The sequence below is a fragment of the Eleutherodactylus coqui genome, chromosome 6 (assembly GCF_035609145.1).
Source record: "Eleutherodactylus coqui strain aEleCoq1 chromosome 6, aEleCoq1.hap1, whole genome shotgun sequence".
Taxonomy (NCBI): Eukaryota; Metazoa; Chordata; class Amphibia; order Anura; family Eleutherodactylidae; genus Eleutherodactylus; species Eleutherodactylus coqui.
In genome coordinates, this window is record NC_089842.1 from 231,174,597 (window position 1) to 231,196,006 (window position 21,410).

The 21,410-nt window shown below is 44.4% G+C and overlaps 2 long non-coding RNA genes across 2 annotated transcripts; both read left to right on the forward strand.

Moving 5' to 3' along the window:
- The first annotated feature begins 5,852 nt into the window (after positions 1-5,852).
- Positions 5,853-6,878, forward strand: LOC136633386 (uncharacterized). Its single transcript, XR_010793266.1, has 3 exons — positions 5,853-5,876; positions 6,203-6,247; positions 6,839-6,878. It is a non-coding gene; the product is annotated as an uncharacterized lncRNA (long non-coding RNA).
- A 1,224-nt stretch (positions 6,879-8,102) lies between these two features.
- Positions 8,103-9,769, forward strand: LOC136633389 (uncharacterized). Its single transcript, XR_010793269.1, has 3 exons — positions 8,103-8,180; positions 9,072-9,116; positions 9,708-9,769. It is a non-coding gene; the product is annotated as an uncharacterized lncRNA (long non-coding RNA).
- The last annotated feature ends 11,641 nt before the right edge of the window (positions 9,770-21,410 follow it).

Here is a 21,410-nt window from a genome sequence, read left to right on the forward strand (position 1 = left end):
GCGCCATCTGCTGGCTAAAGCCAGTACTGCAGTATGGGACATGCTGGAAAGGCCCCCGACAACAGAGTGGCCAGTAATATACAGTAAGAATACCCTGCCGGACGTCTTTTGACATCGGAGCTGTACAGCCTTCAATCAGAATGTCTTCAGACGTCAGACAGTGGATTGGAAAGGGTTAAAAATCCTTGCAGAGAATTCCCATAGAGCCCCCCACTGCGCAGGAGCTCTGCATTCTTTGGGTTCCTTCATATGGGTGTATTTGCGTGCATAAATTTCAATGGGCTTATTCCCACTTATGCACCTAAGGACCCCATAGAGGTCTATGGTGGGTGTGCAAAAATGCACACAATCCACAAGGAAATGTGGGAAATAAAGCTTAAAAACGTGGGGAAAAGAACACATCTGGACCTCGTTAGGCTGAATAGCTTTTTAAATCAGACCAAGGGAGATGTTGCATGTGCTTGTGAACAGGTCCTGCGTATGCAAAAAAGTACAATTTGCCTCTTCAGAGGTTTCCACATAGATGTCTTTTGCTCTTTGCTTTTTCATATCTGTAAAAGTTCAGTGTCATACTTGATTTTCCATAAATACTGTATAACAATGCAATTCCCCATAAATAGCAAGGTGCACTATCTCCTGCAATGATCTGTGTCAGGCCCTGCAGCTCTGGGGGTCTCCGTGCCCGCACTACCGGCCCTATTGCCCGGGCTGCAAGGAGGCCGCACAGAGGAGTCCCGGTCTTTGTGACCTCCCTGGGGCGCCGTGATCCAGTGCGCCAGCCATTCTGTTGTCGGGGGGGCCTCTCCAGTATATCCCATGCCGCAATACTGGCTCTAGCCAGCAGATGGCGCCATTGTATAATGGCAGAAAGAGAAAGCCCCCTAGGAAACCCTGAATCCAAAATTGGATTGCAAAGGGTTAATCACTATCGATCACTACGCTACTTGCGTAGTCATTGCTTTCTAATGACTGCTGGACTACGCAATCAGCGTAGGCGCTAAGATAACTACGTAGCGCACCGCAATCTTCAAGATAAGCCTTGCTGCATTTGTAATCTGAAATCTTGGAGTGGCTATCTTTCTTTATTCGCTTCTTATTGGGAGAGCTGACTCTTCCAGGATTTACTTCATTTTCTTCATGTAATAGTCATTTGAAATTTCCATCATGAGATACTTTGCGGTCGCAGTCATTTTCGGAACTTTTTTTTTCTATAGACTTTAAAGTCGCATTAAGTAGAGTTATTGATTGTAAAGCTCCTCTCCTTCTGTCATTAAAAGGACATATTTTTAAAATGCAGTTTGACGATCAACTTGTGTGCGTCGGCTGTAGAAGAAATGTAGCCTCTGAACAATCTTTTCCTCAAATCCATTTGATATCCAAAACTAAAACTCACTTAAAAGTGCATATATCTGAGAAAATGTCACAGGCAGCCATAATAAATCTCCAAAATGGTTTCTTTACGGCTCTTGAAAAAAATCTAAATGGAGTATTGGCAAAAAAAAAACAGCAAATTGTGCCCTATTATACAAACTAACAGTGTAATGTGAGGCTGAGAAAGGGATATTCTAATGTTAGGCTGCAGGTGGAGTAGAGTTTGGTGCAGAAGGTCAAATTGACAATTCCTTAAAAAACCTATAATAATCAGAAATTCTGTATTAGGACGGCTTCACGCGGCCGTGTGCGCAAATATACTCGCCGCAATGCAATGTATTTGCATATGAACAAGGTCTGTGATAGTACTGAACTTTTTGGGCACACAGGACCAGTTCACACGCACGACACACCCTTCCATTGATTAAAAGGCTATTTAGCCTAATGAGGGCAGATGTGCTCTTTTTTTGAGGTTTTGCGCAGTGCATTCCCTTGCCTATTTGCGCACCTGCCAAAGACTTCTATGGGGTCTTTGCTGCGCAAGATGCAGATAGATAGAGCGGGTCTTATATTTTTAGGCACACGCGAAATGCGGGTGAAAATTGCGCTCATGGGAACAAACCCATTGAAATCAATGGGTTCTATTCTCTGTGTTCTGCATGCCTACATGCACAAATACGATCATGTGACGAAGCCCTTAGGTCAGAAGCACGTACATCTGAAAGTTTGGTCTAAGCGCTTAAGCAGTCAAACGTGTTTGCGCATGATTTTGTATGCATGAACCCTGACAAAACAAGTCTAATGATTTCAATGGGTTCATTCTCGTGCAAATCCTGCACACGAGAAAAGATAGGACCTCCCCTACCTTTCTGTGTGTTATGGCGGTTTTAGACGTGGGCGCAACTACGCTTGCTGGCAGGGAGCATAGTCACACCTCAACCCTTCGGCAGCTTTTCAAACTCCATGCCAGAGCGCAGGAGTCTGAAGATAGCCACAGGAAGATAGGTTCCGCCCGATCTTATCCGTACGATGTATGCACTACATGCGGGAAGGATAGGACAGGTCCTATCTTTTCTTGGCCGTACAATTAACGTCCCAGAATACTGCTAGTGAAAACGAAACCACTGAAATGTAGCGAACATTCGGGTAAATCAATATACAAAATCCTAAGCATTTGCAATATCTGTTGATGTACATTAATGAGTTTTCCCACAAAGGTAATTCATAGGGTAAGGCCTTATGTCCACGGGGAAAATCAGGCCCTTCATGGAGAATCCGCAGCGGGTCCCTCCTGCCCCGCGGACATGAGGGCTGAAAATAAGAATTACTCACCTCTCCGCACACTCCGAATCTTCCCTTCTTCACGGCCTGATCTTCTCTCCGTCACGGCCAGATCTTCTTTCTACGGCTCGGCGTATGTGCTCGGCACGCCGGCTGCGTGCCACGCGCATCTGCCGGGCACATCCACCGGGCCGAAGAAAGAAGATCCAGCCGCGAAGAATGGAAGACCCGTACCGTCCGGAGCAGGTGAGTTTAAAGGGGTTCTGACATGAAAAAAAAAAAAATTGTACTCACCTTGCCTGGCCTGGCCCGATCACCAGGCATGTCCCCTCCAGCCGGCATCTTCTTCTGTGCCTTTAAAGCAGAGCGGGAGCGGTCAAAAAGACCGCTTCCTGCTCTGGTCCGTCCGTCAGGCACTTCCGAGGTGAACGGACGGACCGCACAGTGCTTGCTGTGGGCGGCCCGTCCGTCCTGCTGAACTCCGGAGTGCTGAGCATGCGCAGTGGAGATGCGGCCCGTCCTGACTCCTGTCAGAGGGCACCTCTCCACTGCGCATGCGCGCGATCCCGGAACGGCGCGGCTGCTGGAGGAAGAAGACTGCCTGCCGGGAGGTATACTAGCACTTTCTGCTTAGGTTTAGCAGCGCTGCTGATTAGAGCCACCTGATTGGCTCTTCGGCACCACGTGACTGCACAGCGTGCACCAATCAGGTGGCTCTAGTCAGGCTGCTTAACCTAAGCAGAAAGTGCTAATATGCTGCCGGGAGATAACCCCCCGATGTCAACAACAACAGGAGAACAGGTAAGTATAAGATTTTTATGCTTTAGCAGCCATTAACCCATGGGTTCCCTGGGTCCATTAGGCAGACCAGGGAACAATGGCTGCTAAAGCATAAAAAAATTATTTGTGTCAGAACCCCTTTAATTCAGCTGCGGGTCTCCCGCGGATACGGACGACTTCCATAGGCTTCAATAGAAGCCTGCGGGAGACCCGCACTAGAATGGAGCATGTCCATTTTTTTTCTTGCACACGGGACCCGCGCCTGCAGGGAAAAATGACATCCGCAGGTATTTAACTACCTGCAGGTGTCTAATGCATCCCAATGGGGCGTGGATCCGCGTGCGGGAAAAACGCTGCGGGTTGTAATTCTTAATTTGCCCGTGGACATGAGGCCTAAGGGGTAGCTTGCTGATTGGTGGGTGTTAGACTGCTTGCTTCCCCATTCCTAAGAATGCAGCCCCGACGCGTCCTGAAGTGTGAGCAGCAGGGACGTGTATGTGCACTAATAGTGGCAGTGCTTGAACGTGGCTATCTCCAGTGGTCTCATTAAAGTGGATGGAGTGGAGGTGCATATGTGCTATTTTCTTCACTGCTCATACTTTGGAACATGTTGGGGCTGCAATCCTCTCATTGTGGGGTCTCAACGATGGAACCTCCACCAATTAGCAATTAATCCTCCCTATAGGATGCAGCATCCTATAGGGAGACCCCAGACCACTGAACACACATGGAGCCTGTAGTCAAGTTCCTGCCATACATGTTTTAGCGGATCACAACTGACTGAGGCAATGGAGATCATACATGGTGGGTGGTAAGGGGGGCCTGTAAACTCTAATACTCCCCCATAAAAAATATATCACAAGACATAAAGTCCGGGGAACAGGGAGGCCAAGGAAGAAGATCATGGCCAATCCATCTGTCTGGTTGTCGCCTACTGAACTCACTTCTGACTTGGGGGGGGCATCATTTTGGTAGATGAAACCTGGGATTTTCTGATCCAGCTGCGGCAGAAGCCATATCTGTAGTGTCCAGGTACGAAATCCCCAGGATTGTTTCCCCATGGAATAAGAAGAGGCCGGACACTTTCATACAGGTTATTATGCAAAATACATTCACCTTGGAGTCGCACATTATTAGCTTCACGTAGACATTTGGGTTTCCCCTCCCCAAATTCTGACATTACGTTACATAACTGTTCCCGAAAGGTGGAAGGCAGATTCATCACTAAAAACACTAAGGACTCCATGAAACCATCGCTCTCCATTACAGTTTGCAGACTCTCGCAGGAAGAATGTCGCCGCTCTTTATCATCCGGTTTCAGGGCCGGTAACAATTGCAATCTGTAGGGACGTCCAGTTCTCTGCTTACTGTGACGGGATTTCTGAGGATTTTTGTGTGAAACTTGCACGGACACGCTCCACTGTTTCCATGCTACCGGATGATTTTCACTGACAGGTGGAACCTTTTTTCCTTTAAATTGGAGTACTACTTACGAACTGTGCGCCCGCTGGGTGGATCTTCACCAAACTTTGTTCAAAAACGATGTTGCACACTAATAACAGACTGGTAGATGTCAAGGACACAAAAGCGCAGCTTTCATCGTACCCCAGCAGACTGAGAAATGAAAGCTGCGTTGTAATTGGTTGCTATGGGCAACAAGGATGTCTTACTGTCAGACAGTTCTGCTAAATGAACATTTTTGAGTTTGATCCCATTGATATAAAATTTATATATCGGAGTGTCAAAAAACGTGAGTTATGAGGGTTCTGATCAGAAAGATTATATGTAATAACCCGGTATATTTATGTGCATGGATTTGTCTATATATTTTTATATATATGTATTCACGCTTACTGCATATATTTAAATATATACACAGTATATGTCTGTATGTGTACCTGTATATTTACAGTATATGCGGTATTTGTGTACAGATGTGTGTGTGTCTATGGCTATATGTATGTACATGTATATATTATGCAAAAAATGACCCCAGAATATTATATATCAGGTGTCAGATGGAAGAAATTTCCCATTTCATCTACATTGCATTGGATTGGCTGTGTGGCCTCGTACTGTCCCTTTAAATAACAGCTCATGCTTCCAGGTGTGGCCGCGGAATGTTGAGACGGTCGGCCTGGCTGCGGTCATTATGACGTTGCACGCGGTATATAAGGAGCCGCAGCGCTAACATTCTGTAGAGTGTTGTAGTCGTTGTGGAGGTAAGTCTGCTCTCTCAGGATCTCCTAGTGTCCCCCATTATTTCGCCCCTCTTCCTATATGCCTCCTCTATGTGAGTCCAGCTCTTCTCCGCTCTCACCTTTCTCCATCCTATAAATGTATCACAGATACTTATCAGGAAATACTATAATCTCATCTCTGCTCATTCTTCTTTGTCCCCCTCTAGTTTTGGTAGTCGTGGAGAGTGTTTTGCAAATTTTTAGGTAAGTTCAATTTCCCTTATGATGCCTTGAAACCTCTCATACCCTGAGCTCATCCTCACTATTCTGACTATGTAGGCAGTAGATGTTGGGAATGATGGGTTAGTGCTCAGGCTTTGCGTTCAGGTCTAGAGGTGTGGGTACAGGTTGGGTATAAGTACACTACAGCGGGTATTCACAGCTATCAGTTTAGGTCAAGGTCTTAGCTTCAGCTTGAATCTAGTAAATTAGAAGCACATATCTGTCTAATATAAACTTTTGTCTGTATCTTAAGAAATCCCAGGAGTCACTGATGTTTAAATCTCATTGTTTTCTTTACTCTCTATTAGGATGAAGAAAGTTTTGGAGGAGGAGGAGCATTTCCCTGATGAGAGGTATGCAGATCACTTTTAGCCATTAGCAAAGTTTTGAAAAGTTCAATTGGTTTGCAGAACTTTTGAAAAACTTTTGGTTGGGTTTGAATTAGTTTAGACCAAACCAAAAGTTCACCAAAAGTCCTAAAACGGATGACTAACACTGTCTGAGAGCCATAAAACCCTGTATAATACTCTCAGAATGTTATACAGGGCTTTTCGTGGCCCTTAGACAGTATTATACACTGATGTTCAGGACTAGTGTTGAATGAATTGAACCAGTAGAACTCTGTTTCATGTAGAACTTTGCTAAAAGCTCAGTTTGGCTTTGTATTAAACCACAATCTTAGCAGTTTGACCCGATACAGGATTCTACTAGTTTGGTTCGCTCAACACTAATCATTGTAAAGAGTCTTATAGAATTTGTGTGGCCCCTGTTACTGGGACTTTTACCTCCAACATCTGGTTTACATCACCTAATAGACATAACACTATGTGCTCCAGTGTTTGCCTGTACTGGCTGTTATATCTGATGCCAGTAGTATAATGTATATTCCTGGTATCTTCTATAACATGTATATATAATATTTGTCATGTTTCTTCCTATAACAGATGGATGCGGAGAGTAAAGAGGGCCAAGCCAAGATACCGGTACTTACCATATATACTAATGCATGTATTTCTCTAGTATTACCCTACTGAGTCATATAGGAGCAGGCCTGATGTGGATACCAATGTTTAGATAAAATACAATCTTTCTGTGTCATCTATCATAACATAGGAGGAGGAGATGCTACATTGTATTCCTATGCAGGGGCGCATCTAAAGACTCAGGGGCCCTGATGCAAAAGTTGATCAGGGGCCCCCCCTCTATCTGTATCTGTACCCGTACCCATACCTAAACCATGCTGCACAGAGGCATAACTTGAAGCTTCTGGGCCCCAATGCAAAACCTGTAATGGGGCCCCCAACTATAATGCTTTATTCATAGTACTGGGCTCCCTATATGAAGAAGAGAGGCCTTATGGGCCCCTAAGGCTCCTGGGCCCGGGTGCAACCGCATCCCCTGCATCCCCTATAGTTACGCCCCTGTTCCTATGTATTTGCCTGAGAGAGATGAGTTACACACAGATGTATTCTCTGCAGGGTCACATAATTATTGATGATTCTAACCAGATTTCTGTTTTCTATTGTAGGCAATTTAAATATAACGAAATATCTTTATGGCCAAGTGTGGAGACAATTCCGTAAGTCTACAGGGAAGCAGGGTTAGGCTTGGTTCCCACCAGTCGTATTTCCAGTGGAAATCTTGCAGTTTTTCCACAGTGAAAAAACGCTAGATTTCCACTGGGAAAGCGCAGCTTCAAAGCCCGGAGCACTCAGCTGCGGGTTTTGGAGTGGCTTGGTCGCATGCTTTTCCATAGAGGAGGGCACGGCCACAACGGAAAAAAAAATACACATGCTGCGGCCGGGGAATCCGCGCTGGCTTTGGATTGACCGTTCCGTCTGGACAAGATTTTTGACAAATCCCATTAACATGGCTGGGATTGGCGGCCAAGGCAGATTTGCCGCAGCGAAATTCCGCACTGAATTAACCACGGTACATCCGCCCTGTGTGAACCCAGCCCTATAGTTATAAGAAGGTTGGGTAGAGCTGGTGAATGTGACTTCTCTGCCATGGTCGTAAATCAAAACACCCCGCTCACAACGAGAGGGAGATCAGTTATAGAAGTGTATGAGGAAAATGCTGTATATGTTATTGTCTACTATGTAGCTGTAGTTTAGGTTGTTCTATTCTTGTTCTCTTACAGGCTTTCAGAATAATGTACATATGTTTTATTTTTTTTTTATTCAAAAGGGAGGAAGATGAAGAGGAGGAGGAGGAGGAAGTGGAGTTGGAAGAGGAGGAGGGAGTAATGGATATAGAAAACATCAGAAAAGAGACCATCAGCAGGTTGGTGAAAAAGATTATTTCCTACTGTATTGTGACTATATGCATTGTATAACATTGTAGATTAGGGATGACCAGACTGTTTCACTATTGGATCTACATTTTATGGTACTTGAGTTGGGTAGAAACAGTTTTCACACATGAAAGTTTTTGTATGTTTACGCTTGACCAATTATGATGATAACTGGACATGCATTCTCCATTATAGGCTTAGTAGAGCATCCTGTGAAGGAGACCCGGCCAAACTATATAGTTGTAGTTTAGGTTGTTTTGTTCTTGGTTTCTTATTGACTTTCAGAATTATGTACCTTATGTGTTTTATCCTTATTCACTGAAAAAGCCAAAAATACAATACCTGAAGGTCTGCAAAGCAGACACGGTCGCCATAGGCACGATCGCCATAAGGCAGGCACAATCGCCACCGGCACAATCGCCGCAGGGCAGGCGCAATGGCTTTAAGCCCTGAAGATATGTAGTCAGCCAGACAATAATATGTGGAGGAGCAGCTTGTTCCTGGCAGGCTAATATGCAGTCACCCACTCAACCCAGCCCAGATTGGGGAGGAGTGACTGCATATACTAATAGCCTGAACATGTGAACGATACCAAAGATGTCAGCCATAGATGGGTGGTGGCCCATGTAGGCAGTAGATGTTGGGATTGCTGTGTTGGTGCTCAGGCTTTGGGTTCAGGTCTAGAGGTGCGGGTACAGGTTGGGTATAAGTACACTACAGCGGGTATTCACAGCTATCAGTTTAGGTCAAGGTCTTAGCTTCAGGTTGGGTCTAGTAAATTAGAAGCACATATCTGTCTAATATAAACTTTTGTCTGTATCTTAAGAAATCCCAGGAGTCACTGATGTTTAAATCTCATTGTTTTCTTTACTCTCTATTAGGATGAAGAAAGTTTTGGAGGAGGAGGAGCATTTCCCAGATGAGAGGTATGCATATCACTTTTAGCGATTAGCAAAGTTTTGAAAAGTTCAATTGGTTTGCAAAACTTTTGAAAAACTTTTGGTTGGGTTTGAATTAGTTTAAACCAAACCAAAAGTTCACCAAAAGTCCTAAAACTGATGACTAACACTGTCTGAGAGCCATAAAACCCTGTATAATACTGTCAGAATGTTATACAGGGCTTTTCGTGGCCCTTAGACAGTATTATACACTGATGTTCAGGACTAGTGTTGAATGAATTGAACCAGTAGAACTCTGTTTCAAGTAGAACTTTGCTAAAAGCTCACTTTGGCTTTGTATCAAACCACAATTTTAGCAGTTTGACCCGATACAGGATTCTACAAGTTTGGTTCGCTCAACACTAATCATTGTAAAGAGTCTTATAGAATTTGTGTGGCCCCTGTTACTGGGACTTTTATCTCCAACATCTGGTTTACATCACCTAATAGACATAACACTATGTGCTCCAGTGTTTGCCTGTACTGGCTGTTATATCTGATGCCAGTACTATAATGTATATTCCTGGTATCTTCTATAACATGTATATATAATATTTGTCATGTTTCTTCCTATAACAGATGGATGTGGAGAGTAAAGAGGGCCAAGCCAAGATACCGGTACTTACCATATATAATAATGCATGTATTTCTGTAGTATTACCCTACTGAGTCATATAGGAGCAGGCCTGATGTGGATACCAATGTTTAGATAAAATACAATCTTTCTGTGTCATCTATCATAACATAGGAGGAGGAGATGCTACATTGTATTCCTATGCAGGGGCGCATCTAAAGACTCAGGGGCCCTGATGCAAAAGTTGATCAGGGGCATCCCCTCTATCTGTTTCTGTACCCGTACACATACCTAAACCATGCTGCACAGAGGCATAACTTGAAGCTTCTGGGCCCCAATGCAAAACCTGTAAAACCTGTAATGGGGCCCCCAACTATAATGCTTTATTCATAGTACTGGGCTCCTTATATGGAGAAGAGAGGCCTTATGGGCCCCTAAGGCTCCTGGGCCCGGGTGCAACCGCATCCCCTGCATCCCCTATAGTTATGTCCCTGTTCCTATCTATTTGCCTGAGAGAGATGAGTTACACACAGATGTATTCTCTGCAGGGTCACATAATTATTGATGATTCTAACCAGATTTCTGTTTTCTATTGTAGGCGATTTAAATATAACGAAATATCTTTATGGCCAAGTGTGGAGATGATTCCGTAAGTCTACAGGGAAGCAGGGTTAGGCTTGGTTCCCACCAGTCGTATTTCCAGTGGAAATCTTGCAGTTTTTCCACAGTGAAAAACGCTAGATTTCCACTGGGAAAGCGCAGCTTCAAAGCCCGGAGCACTCAGCTGCGGGTTTTGGAGTGGCTTGGTCGCATGCTTTTCCATAGAGGAGGGCACGGCCACAACGGAAAAAAAAATACACATGCTGCGGCCGGGGAATCCGCGGTGGCTTTGGATTGACCGTTCCGTGTGGACAAGATTTTTGACAAATCCCATTAACATGGCTGGGATTGGCGGCCAAGGCAGATTTGCCGCAGCGAAATTCCGCACTGAATTACCCACGGTACATCCGCCCTGTGTGAACCCAGCCTTATAGTTATAAGAAGGTTGGGTAGAGCTGGTGAATGTGACTTCTCTGCCATGGTCGTAAATCAAAACACCCCGCTCACAACGAGAGGGAGATCAGTTATAGAAGTGTATGAGGAAAATGCTGTATATGTTATTGTCTACTATGTAGCTGTAGTTTAGGTTGTTCTATTCTTGTTCTCTTACAGGCTTTCAGAATAATGTACATATGTTTTATTTTTTTTTTATTCAAAAGGGAGGAAGATGAAGAGGAGGAGGAGGAGGAAGTGGAGTTGGAGGAGGAGGAGGAGGAGGAGGAGGAAGTGGAGTTGGAAGAGGAGGAGGGAGTAATGGATATAGAAAACATCAGAAAAGAGACCATCAGCAGGTTGGTGAAAAAGATTATTTCCTACTGTATTGTGACTATATGCATTGTATAACATTGTAGATTAGGGATGACCAGACTGTTTCACTATTGGATCTACATTTTATGGTACTTGAGTTGGGTAGAAACAGTTTTCATACATGAAAGTTTTTGTATGCTTACACTTGACCAATTATGATGATAACTGGACCTGCATTCTCCATTATAGGCTTAGTAGAGCATCCTGTGAAGGAGACCCGGCCAAACTATATAGTTGTAGTTTAGGTTGTGTTGTTCTTGGTTTCTTATTGACTTTCAGAATTATGTACCTTATGTGTTTTATCCTGTTTATTCAAAAGAGAGAAATATGAGGAGAAAAAGGAGGAGGAGGAGGAAGGAGAAATGGACGTAGAATACCTGGATATTGGAGAAGAAACCATCAGAAGGTTGGTGGAAAGCTTATTATTTCCTATTATATGGTGAAAATGTGAATTTTATAACATTGGAGATTAATGATGACAAGACTGTTTCACTTTTGGATTTTGATTTTATGGTGCCTGAGTTCAGCAGGAACAGATTCTATAGATTAGATTTTATTTGTAAGTTTCCACTTCACCAATTATGATTGCAACTTTACCTGCATTCTCCATTATAGGCCCATAGAACATCCCGTGAAGAAGGCCTGGCCAAGTATGGAGTCAGTCGAGTAAGTTTATAGAAGGTGCAGAATACTGTAGATTAGGGATGACCAGACTGTTTCAGTAATGGATCTACATTTTATGGTACTTCAGTTTGGTAGGAACAGTTTTTATAGATGAAATTTTTTGTATGTTTTTACGCTTGACCAATTATGATGATAACTGGACCTGCATTCTCCATTATAGACTTATAGAGCATCCTGTGAAGGAGACCCGGCCATGCATGGATTCACTATATAGTTGTAGTTTAGGTTGTTCTGTTCTTGGTTTCTTATTGACTTTCAGAGTTATTTACCTATGTTTTATCATGTTTATTCAAAAGGGACAAATATGAGGAGAAAAAGGAGGAGGAGGAAGAGGGAGGAAAAATGGACATAGAATACTTGGATATTGGAGGAGAAACCATCAGAAGGTTGGTGGAAAGCTTATTATTTTCTATCATATGGTGAAGATTTGAATTTTATAACATTGTAGATTAATAATGACCTGACTGTTTTACTTTAGGATTTTCCTTTTCTGGTGCTTGACTTTAGTAGGAACAGATTCTATAGATTAAATTTTATTTGTAAGTTTCCTCTAGACCAATTATGGTTGTAACTTTACCTGCATTCTCCATTAAAGGCCTATACAACATCCCATGAAGGAGGCCTGGCCAAGTAGGGAATCAGTCGAGTAAGTTTATAGAAGGTGCAGAATACTGTAGATTAGGGATGACCAGACTGTTTCAGTAATGGATCTACATTTTATGGTACTTGAGTTGGGTAGAAACAGTTTTTATAGATGAAATTTTTTGTATGTTTTTACGCTTGACCAATTATGATGATAACTGGACCTGCATTCTCCGTTATAGACTTATAGAGAATCCTGTGAAGGAGACCCGGCCAAGGGTGGATTCACTATATAGTTTAGGTTGTTTTGTTCTCGGTTTCTTATTGATTTTCAGAGTTATTTACTAGAGATGAGCGAGCACCAAAATGCTCGAGTGCTCGTTACTCGAGTCGAACTTCCCGCGATGCTCGGGGGTTCGTTTCTAGTAATGAACCCCATTAAAGTCAATGGGCGACCCGAGCATTTTTGTATATCGCCGATGCTCGCTAAGGTTTTCATTTGTGAAAATCTGGGAAATTCACGAAAGTGATGGGAACGACACAGAAACAGATAGGGCAGGCGAGGGGCTACATGTTGGGCTGCATCTCAAGTTCACAGGTCCCACTATTAAGCCACAATAGCGGCAAGAGTGCCCCCCCCCCCCGCACTGTCAGCATAAAGATCGCTTTCCTCTGCCACAGCTGTAACAGCTGTGGCAGAGAAGAACGATGTTAGCCCATTGAATTCAATGGAGCCGGCAATACAGCCGGCTCTATTGAAAGCAATGGGCTGCCGGCAAGCGCGGGATGAATTTTCGAGAAGGGCTTAAAAATATAAGCCCTTACCTGAAAATCATCCTAAAATGTGTAAAAATAAAAAAAAACTCATGTCAGCATAAAGATCGTTCTCCTCTGCCATAGCTGTAACAGCTGTGGCAGAGAAGAACTATGTTAGCCCATTGAATTCAATGGAGCTGGCAATACAGCCGGCTCCATTGAAAGCAATGGGCTGCCGGCGAGCGCGGGATGAATTTTCGGGAAGGGCTTAAAAATATAAGCCCTTACCTGAAAATCATCTTAAAATGTGTAAAAAAAAAAAAAAATGTATACTCCCCTTTCCGCTGCAGCCGGAGTTCAGCCGCGTCTGGCTGGCAGTTCTCCTGAACTGCTCTCTGTAGTATTCAGCAGCCGGGGATTTAAAATCCCCGCCTGCTGAATGAGCTGCCTCTGATTGGTTACAGCCTCACCAATCAGAGGCAGCTCTCACTCACACCCATTCATGAATTCATGAATGGGTGTGAGTGAGAGCTGCCTCTGATTGGCTCAGCGCAGGGACCAATCAGGGGCAGCACTCACTCACACCCATTCATGAATTCATGAATGGCTGTGAGTGAGAGCTGCCTCTGATTGGTCAGGCTGTGACCAATCAGAGGCAGCTCATTCAGTAGGCGGGGATTTTAAATTCCCGGCTGCTGAATACTACAGAGAGCAGTTAATAGAACTGCCGCCCGCCGCTGCTGAACTCCGTCTGCCGGGACCGGGTGAGTATATATTTTTTTTTTATTTTAACACATTTCTGGATGAATGGCAGGGAAGGGCTTATATATTTAAGCCCTTCCCGAAAATTCATCCCGCGATCGCCCGCAGTGCATTGCTTTCAATGGAGCCGGCTGTATTGCCGGCTCCATTGAATTCAATGCGCTGGACAGATCCGGCCCGTTTCTATTTAAACGCGGCTAGGAGCAGTATTTTTGGGTGATTTTTCAGCCCCGGTCACACGATTTGCGGATGCGCATCCGTCATGCGATCCGCAAATCGCGGGAAAAAACACACGTGTGACTAAGGACTTTAGGATGATTTTCAGGTAAGGGCTTATATTTTAAAGCCCTTCCCGAAAATTCATCCCGCACTCGCCGGCAGCCCATTGCTTTCAATGGAGCCGGCTGTTTTGCCGGCTCCATTGAATTCAATGGGCTAACATCATTCTTCTCTGCCACACCTGTTACAGCTATGGCAGAGGAGAACAATCTTTATGCTGACATTTTTTTATTTTTACACATTTTAGGATGATTTTCAGGTAAGGGCTTATATTTTTAAGCCCTTCCCGAAAATTCATCCTGAGATCGCCGTCAGCCCATTGCTTTCAATGGAGCCGGCAATACAGCTCGTTTAATCGAGACGAGTACCGCGTGGTGCTCGTCTCGCGTAACGAGCATCTCGAGCACCCTAATACTCGAACGAGCATCAAGCTTGGACGAGTATGCTCGCTCATCTCTATTATTTACCTATGTTTTATCATGTTTATTCACAAGGGAGAAATATGAGCAGAAAAAGGAAGAGGAGGAAGAGGAAGGAGAAATGGACATAGAATACTTGGACATCGGAGGAGAAACCATCAGAAGGTTGGTGGAAAGCTTATTATTTTCTATTATATGGTGAAAATTTGAATTTTATAACATTGTAGATTAATGATGACCTGACTGTTTTACTTTAGGATTTTCCTTTTATGGTGCTTGACTTTAGTAGGAACAGATTCTATGGATTAAATTTTATTTGTAAGTTTCCTCTTGACCAATTATGATTGTAACTTTACCTGCATTCTCCATTATAGGCCTATAGAACATCTCATGAAGGAGGCCTGGCCAAGTAGGGAATCAGTCAAGTAAGTTTATAGAAGGTGCACAGCTGGAGTTATACTGCCGGATATGGTTGAGCAAACTGAACCAGTAAAGTCCTTTTTCAGGTTGACCTTTGCTAAAAGTTTGGCTTGCCACAAACCCAAACTGAGCTTTTTTGCAAAGTCCTACCAGAAACAGTGTTCTACTGGTTTGGTTCACTCAATGTTACTAGAAGAACACTGGTGTCTAACTAGGGTTGCCACCTTTGCCACCAAAACATACTGGTCAAGGCAAAGAGGGGTGTGGTTTGGAGCTTAGTTTACTGCAATGTATGTTTTAAATTCTGTTATTCTTAATGGCCACAACAAGCACTTGCCACCCCCCATCAAAGGCCCAAAAATAACAGTGTCCCTAGTAGTGGCCCCAATAGAATGTGTCCCTTTTAGTGGCCCCAATAGTCATAGTGATCTCAGTAGTAACAGTGACCAGGCTAATGGCCCCAGTAAATAATAGTGTCTCTGTTAAAGGACCCAGTAGTAATAGTTTCCCTGTTAGTGGCCCCAGTAGTATTTGTGACCCTGTTAGTGGCCCCAGTAGTAATATGACCTCCATAATAGCCCCAATAGTAACCACTACAGTGGCCCCAGTAGTATTAGTGTCCCCTATAGTGGCTCCAGTAGTAATAGTTACCCCATTAGTAGCCCCAGTAGTAATGATGACCTCATTAGGGACCCTAGTAAAGGTGAAGAGCTGGATTTACACTTTTGGAGCTCATTGGGTCACCATATTTGTAATTTGAGTGTCACCTCATTTACGGTAGCAGTCAAAGAACATTACATAGAGCAATATCCATATGTAGAATCTTATAGACTGGTAATGTGATCTGTTCTCCTCTCATCCATTGTATCTGATTATGTCTTGTTTTCAGAACCAGAAAGTGGTGGGTTCCAAAATGCCTGCAGAGAAACATGTAAGTCATTTAGTGGCATCATCTCTGTAGCTTCTGTATCATTTTGATATATGCTTTGTCACCAGAACAGACTTTGTAAGTCAGAGTATCTAGTACTGTAGATGCTCTATAGAAAATACATCTGCTAATGGCATCCTGAATTGGCCATAACTAAGTGATTGCAGTTGGCCAATCAGGAAGGCAAGCAGTTAAAGGGGCTTTCCGGTTACCAGCTAACATGCCCTCTTTAGCACCCATTGTGCTAAAATAAGAAAATGAAGTGTACTTACCCATCCTTTGGCATCACGATCCAGCGCTGTGGTCCCGGCGTTTGTTGTGACACATGAAGTTACTGGAAGTCCATTGACCGCTGCAGCCAATCGGGGGATGCAGTGCCACCATTCTGCACTATTACTATCATGGTGCCCAGGATCTGAGTGCAGATGCCAGGAGAACCAGCAGTGGTGACACTGCAGCTTCTGATTGGCTACAGCGGTTGGCCTCTGACTTCCAGTGACATAATCTGCTACAACAAACGCCGGGTCCACAACGGGGCTGCTGTGCTGGATTGCAGTGGCAGAGGAAGGGTGAGTACACTTCCTTTTCTTATTTAAGCACAGTGGGTACTAAAGACGGCATGTTATCCGGTAACCAGACAACCCCTTTATCTTACAGATGCCATGCGGTACATTGCCTGAAACTATTATATACCTGGATATTTACAGTGTTCCATTGATATTTCTCTCCCACAGCAGGAGCAGCGAGAGCCCCAAGACCCGCAGCCGTCTTACATCTCGGTAAATTCTAAATTCAATGATGCTTAATTTCTGTTTGTTTCATTGAGATTCATTGAAGCAGGAAGGACACTTTTTGTTTCTCTCCTGCATTTCCCTATATACAAAGCACATGTTATAAAGTTCACATGATAGGTATTAGATGAATATTACCATAGAACTATGCACGGAGCAATGCAAGGAAGACAGTGGTTGTATTTCTCTCATATCCCTCCTACATGCATCACAACCATCGAGGTCTATTTACTTAGATTGATGCTTCATGCACCTATCTAATCAAACACTGTGCTCAGCTATGAGCGACAAATGTGTTAAGAGGCGCAAGCTTCCAGGCGTCAGATGAGAACCTATGCGAGCCGTGAGCTGGAGTAGGCTTTGGCTATAATCTATACCAGTTTCTGCAGATTATAGCAAATGTGACAAAATACATACAGCGATATCCCAAGATCCGAGCCCTGCCCAATTTTTAAAAAGTGGCATGGCGCAATGTAAATGTCTAAGAATTTGCAATTTTGGCAGAAGAACCAAAATTGCCACTCTTGGATGCCAAAATTCTGTGTCCAGGGCTTTCCTAATAGGCCTCATTGAGCTCCTTTATGTCCCCAGCCTCTACTGTCATCTCTGATGAAATGCCGCACTTTTGCTACTTTCTTCAGGATAAGCCCTTTTCACTAATTTCTTTTGTTGCCACAAAACTTGTTTGTTCTCGTTGAAGTCTCACACTTCTTTTCTCTATATTCAGGCTCTTTAGATCCATCTTCTGCTGCTGCACCGCAAAGACCCTTGACTAAAAACGGTGAGTATTAGCCTCTTCCCAGACTGGGAGACTGGAGGTACTTCTCCAAACCCATCACACTCCCTTTTCTACCTGAATCAAAACTCAACCACTTCTGACTTTTAAACGTGGGGTGGGCCACAGCTTTATTAACATAACTTTTATAACATTACAACTTTTTAAAACTTTTTAACCCTTCCCATGCTTTCATAAATCCCAAGTTCTTGAAATCCAGAAAAACAGGCATTTGTAAGCTCTGATCTCAGCTGGCTTGCTAACCTTCCTTATTTTATATCGTAGCTAGCATGAAAAGTTTCCACCATCAAGGATACAGCATACCTGCCTCCAGCCCGTCCTGTAAACCAGATACAAAGGTGTCCAGTGCGATGTCATTGGGATGAACCCCCATCCCTTCTCAAAGCATCCCACTTCTTGCCTTCCAGCTCCCAATGCAGAATCGCTATCCCACCCAAGGATTGCACGAAGCTTGACATCTTAGAGTTAAACAGGTTCCTGACCCGATCGATGGCTTCTGCATCCCGTGCTCCTCTCCAGCTTTTTCGTTCCACAATGTCAGACCAAACCAGCACCGAGTCTTCAAAACAATCCCAAAATTGCACCATGTCCTGCTTCATTAAAACTAGCAGCTCTCCCATCTTCACACCGCCAAAGTCGTTCCACCTGCGTGAATCAGCAGTATTACTCTCTGTGGGGTCCATCTGCCAATCCGCATGACTTTGTGCAGCAGCCTGGACATTGTAAACCTCTTATACCGTGCCAATGCACTGTAACTCCGTCCAGGCCCAGGTTCTTCCCAACCGGTCATACGGACACACCCATTGCATGTAAGAGTGCCCGACAATCCATATGTGCCACGGCTCACCAGCTGCAACACACAATACCAACAGGAACAAAACCGATCCTAATTATGAAAAATGTGCATATCCCTAAAACGCCAATACCAGTTATCTAATCATCAAGTCCGGCTGTACGCATGACTTGTATGCCTCCGATTTCCACTTCACTAAATTTTTCACCCCTTCAGCAGTCATCCCGCAAGCAATCCGCCATTGTAGCCGCAAGTTACGCAAGCACCAACCTCAGCAGTTCTGCTCTGCTCCCATAATAAAAGAGGGCAACGTACCCCCTCGGCCTCTGCTGTCGGGTGAAGTTCCCTGAATGTCTTCATCTGTGAATGAGAGTATGCCTTCCAGCTCCCAATGCAGAATCGCTATCCCACCCAAGGATTGCACGAAGCTTGACATCTTAGAGTTAATCAGGTTCCTGACCCGATCGATGGCTTCTGGATCCCGTGCTCCTCTCCAGCCTTTTCGTTCCACAATGTCAGACCAAACCAGCACCGAGTCTTCAAAACAATCCCAAAATTGCACCATGTCCTGCTTCATTAAAACTAGCAGCTCTCCCATCTTCACACCGCCAAAGTCGTTCCACCTGCGTGAATCAGCAGTATCACTCTCTGTGGGGTCCATCTGCCAATCCGCATGACTTTGTGCAGCAGCCTGGACATTGTAAACCTCTTATACCGTGCCAATGCACTGTAACTCCGTCCAGGCCCAGGTTCTTCCCAACCGGTCATACGGACACACCCATTGCATGTAAGAGTGCCCGACAATCCATATGTGCCACGGCTCACCAGCTGCAACACACGATACCAACAGGAACAAAACCGATCCTAATTATGAAAAATGTGCATATCCCTAAAACGCCAATACCAGTTATCTAATCATCAAGTCCGGCTGCACGCATGACTTGTATGCCTCCGATTTCCACTTCACTAAATTTTTCACCCCTTCAGCAGTCATCCCGCAAGCAATCCACCATTGTAGCCGCAACTCATGCAAGCACCAGCTTCAGCAGTTCTGCTCTGCTCCCATAATAAAAGAGGGCAACGTACCCCCTCGGCCTCTGCTGTCGGGTGAAGTTCCCTGAATGTCTTCATCTGTGAATGAGAGTATGCATCAGCCGCCCCATATCACAACCCGGGACACGTTTTGCCCGAAAGCATATGTTCATTTGTAGACATCTCAAAACCAAGTGACGAAATAAAGCCAAAATCGGGGAGGAGTACGAGGATTGTTTGTTGATCACCTGCACCACCGCAGCATTATCTGACCAGAAATAAATCCTCCGATCCACCAAGTCTGTACCCCAGACTTCCAGAGCCACTGCCAGTGGGAAAAATTCCAACAGCGTTATATTTTTAGTCCACTGTCTTTCGTTCCAAACCATTGGTCAGGGGGCTCTGCACCAACTGTTCCCGAAAATGACCCCAAAACCGATGGCTCCCGCCATGTCTGAAAAAAGCCTGAGCTCTCTCTGCAAGCCAATTCTTCCTTCAGGCACATCACCTGCCCGTTGAAAGCGTGCAGAAAAACCTCCCACACCTGAAGGTAGGCCCGCATGTCCCACGTCACACGTACAAAATGATGGAACTCTTTTATCTCTACCGTCGCCAAGAAAGTTGTCTTGAAAAGGTGCGGCCCATTGAAATCACTTTACAAGCAAAATTCAATAGACTCAACAGCAATTGCATTTGGTATAAAGTCACTTTCTTGCAACTACCCACCACTTTCATCGTCTGCCTCAACCGAGCCACCTTCTCTCCTAGCAGCCAGAAAACCATCTCGACTGTGTCTATTTCAATGTCCCAAAATATTAAATGCGACATCGGTCCCATCGTTTTTTCCTCTGATAGCGGTATGCCGGCCTGACTCATCAGCTTACAGAAAGACGCCAACAAAATTTTGCAATCCCTCGATGTCCTTTTGGGCCCACAAACAAAAAATCATCCAAATAGTGAATAACTGACCTTATGCCCATCTTGTGCTTGAGCATCCATTCCAAAAATGAGCTGAATAACTCGAAGTAGTAGCATGATATGGAGCATCCCATCGGTAGACACATATCCATGAAAAATTGCCCGTTGAGCCTGCAACCTAATAGGTGAAAACAATCAGGGTGCATCGGTAACAAGCGAAAAGCCGACTCAATGTACGCTTTCGCCAACCGAGCCCACTTGCCGTCTGACTATACCAAATGCACCGCCTTAACAAAGAAGCTTGACAAAGACTAATACAGTTGAAACTTCGCTGATTGTAATGTGGAGAAATAAAATGGACTTTTAATATTTTGCACCATACTTGCTGTCACTTCTCTTTCTTGATACATTGTACCAAACACACCGCCCGATCGAAAGATGTGTAAGAGACAGCGGCTTGTTCTCTAGAGATGCCATCATTTACCGACTCGCCAGACGGGAACGACAAATGATGGATCAGGTGAAACTTGCTTGCCTCCTTCTTGGGTACTTGGGACGTGTAGGTGCACTAATAGTGGCAGTGCTTGAACGTGGCTATCTCCAGTGGTCTCATTAAAGTGGATGGAGTGGAGGTGCATATGTGCTATTTTCTTCACTGCTCATACTTTTGAACATGTTGGGGCTGCAATCCTGTCATTGTGGGGTCTCAACGATGGAACCTCCACCAATTAGCAATTAATCCTCCCTATAGGGTGCAGTGTTCCATAGGGTGACCCCTGACCACTGGACACACATGGAGCCTGTAGTCAAGTTCCTGCCATACATATTATAGCCATACATGTTAAAGAAGATCACAACTGACTGATGCAATGGAGATCATACATGGTGGGTGGTAAGGGGGGCCTGTAAACTCTAATACTCCCCCATAAAAAATATATCACAAAACATAAAGTGGAGCGTGGAGGCCAAGGAAGAAGATCATGGCCAATCCATCTGTCTGGTTGTCGCCTACTGAACTCACTTCTGACTTGGGGGGGCATCATTTTGGAAGATGAAACCTGGGATTTTCTGATCCATCTGCGGCAGAAGCCATATCTGTAGTGTCCAGGTACGAAATCCCCAGGATTGTTTCCCCATGGAA